Genomic DNA, 16,599 nt, shown 5'->3' on the forward strand with positions numbered 1-16,599 from the left:
CCGCGCCCCCCGCGCACCCCCTCTCCAGCCGCCTGCACGCGCACACACGCACACACACCCTCGGGCGCTTTTCACGCGGTTCTCGGAGGAGCCAGAAGTTCGGAGCGAGCGCGGGCGGGGAGAGCCTCCACCTCGGAGCCGGTCCGATCCCCCGTCCCCCAAGCCGCCCCCCGGCGCCAGAACCCCCAGAAGCCGGCCCGGGGTCTGCGCTGACTTGTGCTGCTGGTGGGAGTTTCGCTCTTTCCCAAAGATGAAAGAGGGAACGGTCGTCTTTGCAGCTTCTCCAGGACTGTTGCTGTTGCTGCCGCCGCCGCCGTTTCATTGCACATTCAAGTGGAAAATTTTCAGGAGTCAGCAGAAACATTGTGTCCAAAAAGGACTGAGTCGCAGTTACCACCAAACCCAGGAGGAGACTCTCCCTGGAAAACTTCCCTTCGGTAGGAAATACTGGGGGATTTGTTTGTTTATTGGAAGAGAAATGATCCCCAGAAGGGGAGAAAATCAGGGTACACTTCTAGTCTTTGTTCGTAGCAGCAGCACTTGTTTTCAGAAGTCCAGAGGCCCGCTTTAAAGAAAGTTCAACTTATATGAGTTTCCTTAAAAAATGTGTTTGTATTTTTTAAAAGCCAAAGCAGCATTTTTAATGAGTAAAAAACAGAGGGACTCATGCTTTATCTTCCTCTCAGAAAATAAAATCCACATCAGAGTTTTCTTTGCTTTTTGTCTTTTTTAAAGATTTATTTAAAGTTGAATGGTGTCACTGTATAAAAATATTTATGAAACAATGAAATACCAGAGTTTCTCAGGAGGCTTGTTAACTTCTTAGAAGCAAGTGGCTTCCTGTGATTTGCAGAAATGAAAATTGACCTCAGTGAGCCTTGGAAACTTAAGAGACAGATGATGTTCCCGGAGCAGGGAATGTAAAAAGGCTGTATTTAAAAACAGTGCCTTGGAAGGAGCTCAGGTCTGTAAAGCCTGTCAGATTTGAAAATATTAATGGTAAAAAAATAAATAAAATAAAAATGCTACAGATATTGCGAAGGGGCAGAACACTATCAGTTCATGGCAATCACAAGTTTCTTTCTCTCCACCTTCCTCCACCTGGATTGTTTTGGAAGTTTAGGAGGTCTGATGGCTTGGGGTGTGCTGAGTACCTGGAGACAGACACATCTTTACTTGGCATAGACACATCCTTCCCTTCAGGGGGAAGTGGTCCACTCCCTAGAGAGCTTGGAGTGGGCTTCTTTCTCTCTGCAGCACGTAGTGATCTTGCCAGTCTCTTACCTGGTGGGGTTCTCTGCTGGCATACTCTGAGGCAGAGGTTGGGGAACAGGGTGCTTCATCCATCCTTTCACTGTTGAGTTTGTGCCCTTCTGTAAATAGCAGGATCTTTGGACCTAAGCACATATGAATGCTTATAAGGGCCAGACTTGGATCTAACTTTGCTAAGAGTCTTTCCTCTTTAGAAGGAAATAGTAGAACTAATTACAAAGTGACTCAGGAAAGACAAATGGATTAGTTGAACCGTTGTCAACAGTGCGCTTTTGAATTGTTGATTATTTGGGGGGAAAAGGCTTATTTTTCTAATCTGGCTATTTCCATAAATGGTCACAGATATTTTTGTTTAGTATTTCTTTGTGTGTGTTATTCTGTGTTGAACTCTCAGGTTTCAGGTTTTAAACAGAGTTTACAATTCTTTTATTTATAGTTGGTATAAAAAAATGAACTGATAAGCTGTATCTATTACCAGTTCTAGCAGATGGTGTAAGTGCCAAGGTAGACCATTTTATTTTTACTTGAGTGGTAAGTAAAAAAAACTGGATCTGCATTTTTAGGGAGGAGTATTAGAATTTTTTTCAAACACGTTTCCAACAAAATGAATGTGACTCTTTGCTTTGACAATACAAGTTAAAAAAAATTATAAGAAACAATCTTTGTGTAAATTCCTTCTGTGTGATTCTTTATAAAGTAACGAGCTCCAGGGAACATGCCTGAGAGAGATTATTGGAGGTTTTTTTTCCCAAAACAAAAACTAGGACTCACCACGACATATACTTAATGAAATTTAATTTAAAGAAAGAGGACGTCCTAGCTTAGTTTGAGCCAGACTGAAATGAATTTCTCACTGAGAGGCTCTTCCTTGCATTGTGGTACAATATGCCCAGGCCCCAGCAGCAAGCTAATTACACATAAGGGCGGGTTTGGAAGGGTAGTCTGGGAGGAATCAGCTTCCTCCTTCCCTTCTCATTTCATTTCCTCCCCCCCCCCCCATTTGCTTTATACAGTAAGAATTACATACTCATATACTCACGTTGGAGACTGGCGTTTCCTTTTATTAGAAAAAGGACAGATAACTCACAAGGAAAAAAATGTACAAGTGTTTTCTTGCTGAGCTTCAGCAGTTTATAAACAATTTTGAGTTCTGTTGGTTCTGACAGTAACAGGGCAGCCAGTGTGAGGACATTTCTTACAGGGAAAATTTGGGAAGAATATACTTAAGGTGTACCAACCATGTTTAGATTGTATTTGTCATCACATTTCAGCGGGAAAGTATGTAAAGTGAGCAGTCTAGAGAACATAGATGCCAAATGTTAAATAGCCCTTTGAAGATAGGAACTGTGCCAGGAACAGTGTTTTAAGGTCACTTGCTTCTGAAATGGATTGATCTCTTACACATGGTGGTCGTACAAGAACCCGCACATCTGTGGGATTACTTGTCTCTCTAATCTCATGGTTATTATAAATAGTGCACGCAATTATACTACCTGCACATGAAAACTGGGGTGTCTTATCACTTAAAAGATGGGTGCAAATAACTGTATGATCTGGTGGATTTAAAAATTGACCATGTTCACATACAGACAATATGCGATAACAGTTTTAAACGTATATTTCAGGCACTTTTTCTTGTTCCCAATGAAGAGATTGTGAGAGGAAAAATTATTACATACCGAGGGTGGAAAAATTTATACGCATTTTAAGAAAGGGAAAAAACTATTAAATTTGTAGCACTCAAGTCACAGCTTTTGTAATTGTGAGAGGGGCTCCACATGACCTGTATTCATCTTTTGCTATTGACATATACTGTCACAATTTTGATAGTTTTTTCCCTTTCTTAGAATGTGTATACATTTTTTTTGGTACACCCTGTGTATTTCTGAGTGAAAGTTGTGTTTAGAGGTTGAACCCATTGAGTGATAAAACTTTTAGGGGTGTGTTTTCTCCAAAGACTGAAAAATACAGGCCAAAGCAAGTGTCCAACTTCCTCCGTAGAACTACAAGAATATCTGAGCCGACCTTTCTGTTAAATCCAGGCATTACAGCTTCTCCTTTGGAGTTCAGTGACTGGAACTGCACACTGCTTATGCCCTACTTTTGAACTCAGCAGGAAAAATATAAGGCTTATTCCCCTTTGATAAACTGAGCCTGTGCTGCTGGGCTAACTTGGGGACTGACGAATGGCTAGCACAGTCATTTATAACCGTGTGATACTTTTTCTTAATTTTATCTGTAGAAGACACAGATTACCTTTAAAGATATTTAAATTAGATCCCAAATCGTGTTTGAACATCAGTGAAAAATTTTCGGAGTCACCAAGGCGATAAAATTCAGGCCCATCCTAAGCACCTCATTTTTTTCAGGATTGGGCTTTTTGACAGGTAATCGTCTAATTCAGACCCTGTTGTGTTGCAGTTCTACAGGGAAAGTTGCAGTTATTGTGTACATTCTGGGCTCCCTTCGGGTAGTTTGTGGCATGCTAGAATATTTGGATCTAAATATTTGGACTCTTTTTCTGTGGGTTTTGTTTTGTTTCAAGCTGTGAACTATTGAATCCTCTGTCTGTAAGATCTGCATTATAAGCTTCCTTGACCCTGTTCTGTATTTGAAATTGGAATTGAAATTTAGATACCATTTATTCAGATGCATTCAGGCTTTGTAGTGGTGCAGAATAAATATGTATTTTTATTTTAGTCAAAGCAAATGGGATGCCCTGGTGGGTGGGTTTTCTAGACAATATTTCGTACAGGATGGGTTACTCCCTACACTTAAGTTTTCTCTTTTTGTCTGTGACTTTTTGCATAGTTGGGAGGATTCTCAAAAAAAATAGTTTCCATAGTCTGGGAGTCCTGGCTAATTGTGAAACACACTGCTCTATCTTCTGATTGGATAATGGTGTGTGTGTGTGTATGTATGTGTGTGTGTTTGGGGGGGGGTCCTATAAGAGGCCATTTTTTTTTTTCTACTTTTGTGGCAGGGCAAGGGAGGACTGTGTTGCCCGACCCTCTCCCAACCCCTGTTGTTTCAACTTATTCTGCTGTGGTGCTTTCTGCCCTTTTTCATGATTCACATTAGTTTTTAAGACTCTGTCTTAGGATTTCATTAGCAGTTTTAATTTAAAGGGACAGGGCCCTGGAAAATGGGTCTAAAAGAAAAGCCAGCTTATTGTTGAACAACTGAAGCGTCCCTTATCTTCAGGGGAGCCTTCTCCTTGCATCTGACAGGGTTAGATGTATGCGTAAAGTGACTGGAACACTGTTGACTGGGGACATACAGCAATGAGGAGGATTGTTGTTTTTACTGATACATAAACTGAAAAACTGCTGCTAATGGTGGGAAATGTTAATTATGTGAGAACATATTGAACTTACATTCTCTGGCATGAACTTTTTTAAAAAAAAGAATCAACTGTGCTGCCCTTTTTTTTTTTTTTTATAGGCACAGCTTTCTAATTATCATAATTCAGTTCAGCTCCGCTCTTGGATGGTGTTCAAGTGCAATCTCAATTTAACTTGAAAGTAGTTTTTTTTTTTTTTTAACTGAGAATGTTTAAGAAAATTTGAAAAGTTCATCCACAAATGTTGTCTAGTTAGGTATGGGCAAATTGGGGGAAATGGAATGGGTGCCTCCCTGTAATAGTTCAGTACATCTGAATGTTAAGACGGATACTCTTTGCCTTTTTTCGCTTTGCACTTTATCCAGACCTGCTTCTTGTGCATTTTTGCATAACCCGATACTGCGTGCTGCTGAGTTCTCTTTGAAAACCAGTCTTTTCTCTAATAGATAGTAAACTGTAATAAATAAATACTTTATTACTAAGCAAAGACAGGAAAGTCTTTTGAGGAGAAAGAAACAGCACACGATTCATTTGATGAAAATCACTGTTAATCTTTTATATTAACCAGCAAGGCGATTGTCTTTATAGAACCTTTATATAACAAGGTCTTTTATATTAACCTTTACAAGGTGATGGTCTTATCAGTTCCTTCTTTCCACCCTGACTTGATAGTATTTTGCCAGGGGAGTCATCTCTGACAGCGTTCATTCCAGTGCCCAGCATCCTTCGACTTTTCTACGTCCTTAATAGCTTTTCAAAGACAAAAAAGTTAATGAAGCCCAAGTGCCGAATCCTCTAGGACTCAATTTTAATTGTAAGAGAGAACAACTTAGATGGGTCTTCCGACTTTTGTCCAGTCTTACTCCTTCTGCAGAAATGCAGAGAGCCCGCGGAAACTGAATGACTTCATTTGCTCTGGCACTTAAGAACCGAATTCACTTCCATGGTGGTGAAATAAAAGGAGCCAAGTGTTTTAAATAGCCACTCCCCGAGGCCCGCCCGCCCGCCCGCCCGAGTGTTTTGAGAAAAGCGCATTGTCTGCTTGCAGCTCTAGCTGGGAGCCTGCCTGGCTTGCCCTCTCCCACCAGGCAGCTCCGTTTCTGAAGTTGACATCTGGTTTTCTCTCTGTTCACCTGATCTCTCCCATACATGCAGTGTGCACCCATGCATTCTGCAGGTAACACAGATTTGTGACATTAAAGGTGTGTGTGTTTCAGATCCCTACTGGGACCAGGGAGGCGCAAAGCTAATGGCACAAAATAAAATGTAAACACAGTGGCTGCCCTACATGCCGCCGCTGCTGGGTTTCTGTCCGATGGTGCTTTCTGGGTAGGCGTGTCTATTGTTGTGGCAGCAACAGGCGGCAGAAGTTGGGGCACCATATGGCGGATGTGGGCCTCAGATAAGCTGACTGGTAATTTAGCTTATCAATAGCATTTTGATATGCTTCATTTTCAGATCACCCATCGCTCTGTGGCTGGGGGTGTCTTGGGGGCTAACTGATTCTGAATGTGGCTGGGGGTGTCTTGGGGGCTAACTGATTCTGAAACCATTGTGAGCCGATGCTTCCTTTGGTGGAATCTTTTTTTCAAACCTTTCTCCCTGGCTGCCTTTTCATCTCAAAGACAATGGTGGTGAGAGTTAGAAAGAGCCCCATCAGCTGAAGGAGCTGTCAGCCCCCATCTTGAAATCTGGGGCAGTTGGAAGACTCTCAAGTATTGTCATTGAGAGAAAAATAGAAGACATATACTTAATAGCCTTAATGGCATTTCAAATTGGGAGAGCCAAGAAATTCTTTTATTTCAAAGTTTGCTTTTGTTTTAAATGTCGAAGAGGTAAGGTTGATACTGTTTTTTCTTCTTTTGATGAAAATATTCCATCAAAGGAATATTAGGCAGCTGAATACTTCCCTAATTTTCTTTCACCTTTAAGTTTTACCTGAAGCATAAGATGCAAAAATGATTAACTTGAAATCAGGGAATGTGCCATCTGTGGAGGTGGCTTCCTTTATGTAGGGGAATTGTTAGAGTGGGGAAGGCCTTGAGAATACCATTCAGGTGTTCAGCAAAGCCAAAGCAAAACTAAATCCTCTTCCACTGATGCATCAACAGGGCTTGAGCAAACGCAGGAATTTTGCACACAGTAGGTGTCTCAGTGGGAGTTGGGTGGTGTGCATGACCCATGAAATCTCATTCAGGAAATACTTGTGTTCTTGATATGTGTCAGGCACTGAGGACACTAGGACAAGACTGTCGTTCTTCCAGCACCCCTTGCCTGTGGGTTCTCACTCACCTTTCCAGGCCCATCACCTTTTAACTTTTGGGTCTGTAATTCAGGAAACATGGATCCATTTACATGGCTAATTCAGTATATGGATCTGACTGAAACCCAGGTCAGCTTCTTTCTTTTTTTGGAGACAGAGTCTCACTTTGTCACCCTTTGTAGAGTGCTGTGGCGGCACAGCTCACAGCAACGTCAAACTCCTGGGCTTAAGTGATTGTCTTGCCTCAGCCTTCCAAGTAGCTGGGGCAACAGGCGCCTGCCACAGTGCCTGGCTATTTTTAGAGATGAGGTCTGGCTCTTGCTCAGGCTGGTCTTGAACCTGTGAGCTCAGGCAATTCGCCTATTTCGGCCTCCCAAGTGCTGGGATTACACCAGCAAGTGTTACATCTCCCAAGTGCTGGGATTCACTGTGCCCTGTCCCTAACTCCAGCCCCAGAGAGCCTCTCTTAGATATCAGGGGTTCTTACCTTCACATTGACATCGTATCTTCCGTAGAGCTTTTACAGCCTGGACACTAGCTGTGGGGAGACTTGGACTGGGGGAAAGTTGGAGTAGGGGCAATGTTACAGTATTTCTAAAAGGCTGTGTATTCTGAAAGGACACTATTTCTAGTATCTGCTCTTGGCTGGGAACCATTGCTCTTGGTATTCTAATTTTTATCCTCAGATAGAACCAGATTAAATTTGGTCACCTCTTCTAATTCCTAATGTGATTGATTCTTCTACCGCTCTATTTGTGAGGTAGGGCACTTAGGAACATAGACTGAATCTTTATGGAATTCACTAAGATGTTCTTGGTTTTAAAAGTAAGCCTGCCCCAAATAAGGTCTCACCTTTCTATGCAGGGGAAGCAGTAAAATGAACCAGAACCACCTTCTCTGTGCTGAGCATTCATCTGTTACTCACCCCTGGGGAGCTTCGCAGTTGTTTCCAGATGTGATTGTGGAGGTGTGTGTCAGGCCTTTTGGTGAGGGGTTTGAAGACTGAGTTCTGTTCTTGCTGCTTGCAGAGGTTTTGCTTTGTGAGTAGTGGGAATGGTCTTGGAGTTCCTCACTTGACATTGGAGAGTGAGGGGATGGGAAGGGTGATCCTGATGTCGTTCCAGAGATGGACCTGTAAATAAACCACCATACTTTTCGTTCTTTCCTTTCTTTTTTCCTCCCTGCACCTTGGGCGCTTTGAAATCCAGATGCTCCTGGTTTTCATAGAGCTGCTACTTGCTACCGAACGTTTAAACATTTACAGGTGCTACTGTGTGCCAGGGAGCCGGTGATTAGGAAAAGGTGGCCAGTGAATGGCGATCAGTAACATTCCCCTACCCTAAGAAGTTTACGGTTTAGGAAGGGAAACAAGACATGTAAAGAAGTAATCACAATCCAGTGAGAAGGCTGTGTATATCGTATTTCATGAATTTGAAGGTGCACATTTTTTACATACTTGCACATTTTTGAAATTGGGACATGTTTGACAGTCATGGCAGCCTAGGTGGTGGTCATGACCTTTGATGTTGCATACATTCATCAAAGTCTGTAGAGTTGTGATTTTCAACTGGTGTGCTGGGAAAATTTTTAAAGATTATTTTCCTAAGAGGTTCAAAGCACAGTAAATATATTCTTTTTTTTTTTTTTAACTCTTTTTTTTGGATCAACATAATTTAAGTGTGCCATGGAAGCTTAACTATAGGTTCAAGTGTGCCATGAGATAAAAAAGGTTGAAAAGCACTGCGGTGGAGTGAAGGCAGGGAAAGGAGGTCCCTTCTCCCCCAGTGGTGTAAGAATGCTCTTGTCACAGAGAGTGATAGTGGATGGCAGTGGTTCTCAACCTTCCTACTGCCACGATGTATTTTCATTGTTACAGAGGGGTCTCAACTGCTGGTGTGTGGACGTACATGGATGCTGATCACTCTACTTGTTTCAGGAATATCGTAAAGTGACTTAGCTTATATATTCCTTTTTATGCATGCACAAGATTGATACAGGAAAAAAAGTTTCAGTATGTATAAAATAACCATTTCTAAGTGATGAGGAAGAATTCTGGCATCGTTTATTTGGCAACAGTTTTTTTTTTTTTTTTTTTTAAATAAAATTGTGCTGCATCTTGTAGTCAGTGATGTCTTCGAGTTGGTGAAATGTTGAAACAACATGTTTGCATCTCCAGCCAAAAGGGAGAGATCTGGGAGATTATACGTTATTGACAGTGGTTGCTTTGAGAGAGGGGGATTTTTTTTACATGTTTGTATTTTTTAGGAGTGTAGATTTCCTTATGCAACATTGGAATGAAGGAGAAAATTCAGTGGTATCCAAAGAGCCGCATTGCCAGGTGGTAGGGACTAAAGAAAGCTTTGTAGAGGAAACGATGTTGGAGTTGGGCCTTGAAGGAGCTGAAAGGTTTTTGCCAGATGTGTCATTTTGGGGTAGAGTGGGGCTTGGCTGTTGGAAAACAAACTCTGAAATATCCTCCTGTGTACTGACCTCCACCAACCCTTGCATATCGATAGAGACGGTTTATTGCCAATAATGGGCTAGGACAGATTTCAGGAATTAATTGAAGGGGAACAAAAGGGAAGGAAGGAACTGATCAGTATGAAGAGTAGACTGTTTCTTGAGTTTGGTTTGGAAAAATGAAGCAGAATCATGTGGGTTTAAAAGCACAGATTTGGAGTTGGACACACCTTGGCTCAGCTTGGCTCCACTAATTGCTAGTGTGGCCTTGAACAGATTACTTCCTCTCTGCAAGCCTCATTCCACCTCTATAAATTTTGATAGAGTACCTACCATGTACCAGATGCATAGTATAGTAAGTGCTCAGTCAATAGTAACTTTAGATGGTATCTTGTATAGCAGATCTTGAAGGATTTTCTGCCAAGTCACCTGGACAGAGAATCTTGAGGAACACGCAAGGCTGAGGCATTTACTTAGGAGAGTGAGATTTCTGGTCTCAGGCAAAAGGATTGACGTCCAGGAGAGGCTGAGGCAATCTCATGAAGCGCTTGGCCATTAACTGATTTGAACCCCACTTCCCTTATTCATGAAGTGGAGAAAATGCATTAGTAAATACTTGAGGTCATTTCTTGTCAAATGGTAGTAGTACAAGTTAAAAGGAAATAGTTCAAAATGTGGGTAGCATGGTACAACCTCCTCTGCACCAAAGAAAACCTTTTCTTTGTTGTTACTTGAAAGCCACACTCCTAACATTGGAGTTGGGTTCAAAAGTTCTTCTAAGGCAGTTGTGGGTAACTCACCTTTTCAGAGCTAAATGATGCTTAGAGTCTTGGACCTGCTGGCAAAACCATTGAGTATTCCCTACTGGGGTGCTGAGGGCACAGAGTTTCAGGTGGCAGACAGGGAGGGTAATTTTGCTGTCCTGGTTGGGCTCCTTAGCTTCTCTGTGCCCTCGGTTTCCTCACTTGGAAAATGGGGGTGATGTTAACTCCTTGGAGTACCAAGTGCTGGATCAGGAGGCCGGAGCTGCAGGTGTGATCGCTTTTCAAACCTGGGCCATCCTGTTCCTTCAGGTACCCTGGTACCCTGAGCTCCATAGTTAAATCTTTACTGCTCTCACAAGACTCCCTTTCTCTGGACCTTAAGTTTATTCAGATAAATGTTACCTCTTCTCTTTGCACACTTCAGAGGATGTTCGTTAACCCAAGTTGAGTGTTTAACTCTAGGTACTTCCTGGGTGGAGCTGAATCCTTTCTGGAAGTTGGTGGGTAGAAACTTGTGTTTTCAAAATCAGCTGCCCTAAACCAGTCCTGCTCTGCTCAGATTCTCAGCTATACTCAAGGGTGTGTCTGTCCTTGTGTTTTTAGATTGAGGCCACTCCCGGGGACTGGTCTGAGCAGTTAAGATTGCTTTGTGTAAGAGGCCAGGGACCACCTGCATTTTATCGACATCTTTTCCTGTTGTCTCTCAAGCAGTGTATACAGAACAGCATGTTAGTTAGTCTGGTTTCTCAGTTCTAAATTAAAAAATTATAAATTGCTGGCTGCCGCCTGTGGCCCAGTGGGTAGAGCGCCGGCCCCATATACCGAGGGTGGCGGGTTCAAACCGGGCCTCGGCCAAACTGCAACAACAACAAAAAATTATAAATTGTTGTGCAGCTTAGTGTGATTGGGAAGAGAAGCTTTTAGAAACAGGCAGACTAACAGTTAACAAGGAAGATAGATTTAAAAACACTGATTCACAACCGTGTGATCCTCCTAAAATTACTTGAATTACATACTTTAAAAGGGTGAATTTTATGGCATGTGAAGTATATATCATTAAAAAAAAAAAACCCAAATCTGGCTGTCACGCTGAATAGCATTTTGCTGTGTCCACCACGGTATTCCCAGCACTCTGTGTGTACATGTAGTTTTCTTTTTTTTTTTTTGGTAATCTGGTGATTAAGACTGATTCAGACCTAATGAGAAGAGTTGATGTTTGTCCTAGTTTATTGATTTTAGTGAGGAGCCAGGAAAAAACATACAGTTCCTTTTGAAGGTGTCCATTAGACGTATTTAAAATGAAAGACTGTTTTACTTTAGAAAGCATGAGTTTCAGTAGTGTGCGGTGACTTGCTGCCTAATGAGAAGCGCTTACCCTGTTAACCGTTTTTGTGGCTTATACTTTAATCCAAGAACTACATCATAAAGGTAGGCGATAATGAAGAAGAGACACCTGGAAGGCATGTGCGGCCTCAGATCAAGCATTGAATCTGATTAGTAAATTGACTTAAGATGGCAGGAAAAAAATGAACCCAGAGTCAGTTTCATTGATACACCTTGGGTTCAGGTTTTGCTTTACACAGTTTTTTCTTCATTTTAACTTCATCTTTTTTGTTCCTGTGTCTTGCCACCAGATCCCGACTGCCTTCCTCATAATATCTGTTGGTGGCAGTTTTATCCATTTGTATTTTCTGAAGGGGTTGTCCTTTTATTATTCCTCATGGCTGTGTATCTGTTTGTCTGGCATAGTCCTGGTTTATACTTATTTGTTTTATTTTTATTTATTTATTTAGAGACAGAGTCTCACTTTGTTCCCTTCGGTAGAGTGCTGCATTACAGCTCACAGCAGCTTCCAGCTCTTGGGCTAGGCGATTCTCTTGCCTCAGTCTCCCGAGTAGCTGAGACTGCAGGTGCCCGCCACAACACCTGGATATGTTTTTGTTGCCGTTTGGCTGGGGTCGGGTTTGAACCCGCCACCCTTGGTATATGGGGCCAGTGCCCTGCCAACTGAGCCAAAGATGCTGCCCACTGGCTTATACTTGTTGTCTTGGCATAATCCTTAATGGCACCTACTTGTACTCTCAAAATGTTCTAGTTTGGGTAATAAATTATATAATCAATCTACTAATAGGAAACTGTTGAGCAGACTCCTGTTAAGCAGAATAGAGAGAAAATCCTAGGCAGGAAGCCTTCATGATATCCTAATACTGAGCTTGTGGCAGTATTATTCTTGAAGGATTGTCCTAGGCTGTTTCTGAGACCAGAACCCCAATGAGGGGAGTTTCAGAAAATAACTTTGTCTACAAACTTGTATTATTTCAACGAAATTATTTCAAACCTTGTGAAGTTCTATGGATCAATTCATAAGTATTTAAGAAAGAAAGGTTTCTCATCATTCAGAGAAATGATTCAGCATTGGTTCATTTCCTTTTAGACCAACAAAGTTTAATTTAGAAACAAGTTTTTCCCAGTAGGATTCTAAAGGTTTGTGCTCTATGAAATTTGGAGATTTCAGATTATATTTTAGAACCTGCTCTCTTGGCATTCTTGGGTTCCAAACTCACCTTTGTTCTCAGGGGAGACTATTTAATGATGTTCGATGATGCACCATAATATATAAGGCAGGGAAAACTGGGTGGAAATTTAGACACTTTAAAAGAAATTTTAGTACTTTACCTAAAACCAGAAATCAGTGTAATAACTGTTTAGTTCCCAGTGGTTCGTTTGATACCACTATTCGGTTATTTTATTATGTGCCTTAGACAGTGATTTTGGGCAGGAGAGAGGTGTTTGGTCTAATAATATCTTTCAGGTCTAGGTAGAACAGAGGCCTCTAGACTTTGTCATTGAAAGCTCAGTAGGGGAATTATTTCCTTGTGGAGGTGATTCACTAGAAGAAGGGTTTTGAGCAGTGTTTTTTCAACCATTTTTGTCTCACGGCACACTTGAACTTATAGTTAAGCTTCCACAGCACAGTTAAATTGTGTCGATCAAAAAAAAAGTAAAAAGAATATATTTACTGTGCTTTGAATTTCTTTAGAAAATAATTTAATTAATGATCTTTAACAATTTAGCATCACATTGAAGATCCTCTCCTGGCACACCAGTGTGCTGCAGCACGCTTGTTGAAAATCCCTGGTAGTGAGAGTCCTCAGGTGCTAGGATCTTGGTTCCTTCCCTTAGCACTGGCATGGAAGGCAGGCTTTGTAGAGAAGCCTTTGTCTGCTGTTGGCTTTCTCTGCTATTTTGGATAAGTCACTTGAAAGTCTTTGGTTTCCCTTTCCGTGAACGTTATGCTGGAGGCCCTCTGCCCCTCTAGCCGTTTTTGTGCTAAGCCTTAGAGAGATAAAATGCTGGAGCCTAGGAGCCTTCAGGTGGACAAGTCCTGGAGAACTGCTTTGTTATCTGAGCTATCCCACCCTTAACCCTTAGGCTCTTTTCTCAAAGCCAGGTTTTGTGGAGGAGCAGTGCAACTGAGTTCACGGCATAACTCTTATTTTAATTCCAGAAATTCCTGGGCCTCTGTGGGAGAGTTTGGATAGGAAGGGAGGTCTGACAGGCCAGGTGCTGTCTTAAGCCCATTCTTCAGCATTGCCTAATTGGAATTTAAGAGCTCTGTTTGTAGTTGAGGAAGGCGAAGCTCAGAGAGGTTTAGCAATCTGCCTAAGGCCACACAGCCAAAATTTGAAATCAGTTTCTAGATTTGTGTGACTGCTGCTGTCAGGTGAACAAAAGACTGCATATGAAGTCACCTGTTGTGTCTTACCGTGTCTTTTGAATGGAGTTCAGATAGATTGTGACCTTGAAACAAAGGTAGGCTTCTCCTAATTTAGTGTATTTGCCCAGAAAAGACCCCGCTTTTTATTCAACAAGAATACTTTGTTTTCTTGGTGGCTCTTTTTACTCTATCTTCAACACAAATGTGGCTAAGGTCTTAAAAAGTTTGCTGTGACCTAGTTGAACCTTTCAGCGGGATTTGTCCTACCCCCATCATTTGTCTTGTTGGAAAAGTACAAAGTTCACCTCTCCCTTGAGGTTTTAGCCCTCAAAAACTGTAGGAATCAGAGTCCCTCTTGCCCTGACTGTATAGCAATCTTTCAGACTACTGGTGTAGGTGTGGGGGGTGTCATTTGCTCCATAGGTGGGTGGGGGCTGATGTGATTTGGAGGCTTGAAGCCAGACCTGCCCGTTTATCTGGTTTTGCTTTGGAATGTGCTTTGTTGGCAGTCAGCCAGAATAAGTTAGGCCCCCACCACAACCGCCCTGAAGGCCTGGATATGGAAATGGCTTCATGACCGTTTAGGCAGGTGACCTTGACTTCATTCCTTGATAATGGGAGTGCTTGGGAACCTGCAAGATGGAGTGAGTTTCTCTTCCCCACCCAAGTGTCTCGCTGAAAATTTTCCTTGGCCTGTGACTTGTGATGGGCAGGAGAGAGTTAACTTCATAATGGCCTCTGAAGAAGACATTGGGGCTTTGTGATGGGGCTGCTAATGGGGTTGGTATCTGTCTTTGACAAGGAGGGAGAGTGGGCTGGTTGAGATTGTCTTTTCTTCCCACCCACCTAGTTCTGGTGACTCTGAGCCAAAAGGTGTTGTGGTCTTGATTGCCAGTTTCTGGGGCTTGTGCTTCTTCCCAGTACGTAATTGTTCCCATCTTAGTCTTCATACATTTTAAAAATTCCATGCAGGTCCTTCTGCTGTTGGCTGTTGTGGTGTTGCTCTCTCTACCTGTATACTTCTATAGTGCTTGATGGATTTAGCAGAATAGCCTAAAAGCACAGCTTAGCAGGTCAGGTCCTGGTTTCAGGCCCTGTTCTGCTTATTGGCTGTGTGGTCTTGAGTAAGTTACTGTATTTATTTTCGCAGAGCCTCTGTTTTCTCATCTACAAAATGGAGGAAAAAATACAGTACTTCTGTGGGTGTGAGCTTAAATTGAATACAGTGCATGGCCCATAGTGAGCCTCTGGACAGCCCCCTGGCCCATTGGAGGTCTCCTGCTGCCTCCTCCCTCCAGTTCTCAGTCCTGAGGGCTTCCTCCCAACTAAAGTGGACTAGTCTGACCGGAGCTCATTTATTTGCTTTTTCATCTTCCTCCTCTGGGTTTGGTTTCAAGCTTTTTTCCCAGCTTCCCTTCTTGCTGGATTTCCTGCTCTGTTGTTTTTTCTCCCTCTTTCTTCAGGCAGTTTCTCTTTTGCTTTCTTATTTCAAGTTATTCCCTGTCTCACTGCAAAACACACACTCCCGCGCCCTTCCCCCCTCCACATCTCACCCCTTTTCCTCTTATCATTTTGGGATCAGAGACTCCATCTCTGCAGTTCCCTGGGTTTCACCAAAAATGGTCATCAGAAGAGCATTGCTTCTGTGCTCTCTTTAACACTGGATTGAATCTTTTGGCTTATGAAGTTGCCAGCACTCCTCAGAGTTGTTACTATTTTGGAAGGACATAACTCATTCTCCTCATTATGGTTATGAACGTGTGACATTACACCCATTTCCTCTACTTGACTTATCTGTTTGACCTTGAGCAACCTTTTTAACCTTTCTGGATCCCAGTTTCCTTACCTGTGAAATGGACATAGTAGTGCCTTCCTTACAGGTTACAGCGTGGGTTAAATGAAACTTAGCACAACTTCTGGCACAGAAGTGTCTCATACATGTTAACTACTGATTGTTGTTCTTATTATTATGACTGCCATCATTCAGTAGCTGCGAATTAGAATGTCAGGTAACTTTCTATAGCATCTTTTTTTTTAAAGTACGGGGTCAGGCTCCATGTCTTATTTTCATTTTATTGTAGATTTTCAGTGCTTTTATTGTAGTAACTTTTAGTATAGTAGTGAGCAGTGCGATTCCGTGCCCCATCGTTACTCAGCAGCAATCATCAACTCACGGCTATTCTTATTTTCTTCTAAACTCCTGGCTCCTCTCCCACCGGCTTATTTGGAAGCAATCCTGGTGTCATCCCATCTCATCAGTAAATTTTTCAGCATTGACTCTATTAAAAAAAAAAATAGCTAAACTGTTATTCCACTAGCACTTTAACAGTAATTCTTTAATATCAAATACCTAGTTACTGTTCAGATTTCTTTGTCTCATAAATGCTTTCTCATCGTTGGCTTGTTCCCATTAGGGTTCAAACAAGATCAACAGGTTATATTTACTTGCTGTGTTTCTTAAAACTCCTTAAAGATCTCTCCTCACCCCCTTTTTTTCTCTCTTGATTTGCTATAAAAGCTCCATTGTTTCAATGCAGATTTTCCCTCCTTCTGGATTTTACAGTTGCATCCCTATGGTGCTGTTTATCCTGTTCCCTTATCCTCTGTATTTCCTGTAAGTGGGAATTTAGATGTTATTCGGGTTTAAATTGTTTTTGTTTTTTGTTTTGACAGTCATATTTCATAATGAGTATTCTAGCAGGAGGCATAAGGCCCAGTTGTCCTTGTGATGTTAGCACCATTGATTGAGGGTCCCTGGCTTTTTTTTTTTTTTTTTTTT

The 16,599-nt window shown here is 41.9% G+C and overlaps 1 protein-coding gene across 3 annotated transcripts in view; it reads left to right on the top strand.

The window, feature by feature from the left end:
- The window catches only part of TEAD1 (TEA domain transcription factor 1), a 258,137-nt gene that overhangs the window by 448 nt on the left and 241,090 nt on the right, over positions 1-16,599 (top strand). Inside the window, exon 1 of one of the 3 annotated variants that reach the window (XM_012804118.2) lies at positions 404-437. The exons of the other annotated variants lie outside the window; for them this stretch is intronic. The gene's annotated coding sequence lies outside the window, so the exon portion shown is untranslated. Of the gene's footprint in view, positions 1-403; positions 438-16,599 lie in introns of those variants that run through there. 3 annotated transcript variants of the gene reach the window in all.

This window comes from Otolemur garnettii, unplaced genomic scaffold (assembly GCF_000181295.1).
Source record: "Otolemur garnettii isolate 467f Iridium unplaced genomic scaffold, OtoGar3 scaffold00001, whole genome shotgun sequence".
Taxonomy (NCBI): domain Eukaryota; kingdom Metazoa; phylum Chordata; class Mammalia; order Primates; family Galagidae; genus Otolemur; species Otolemur garnettii.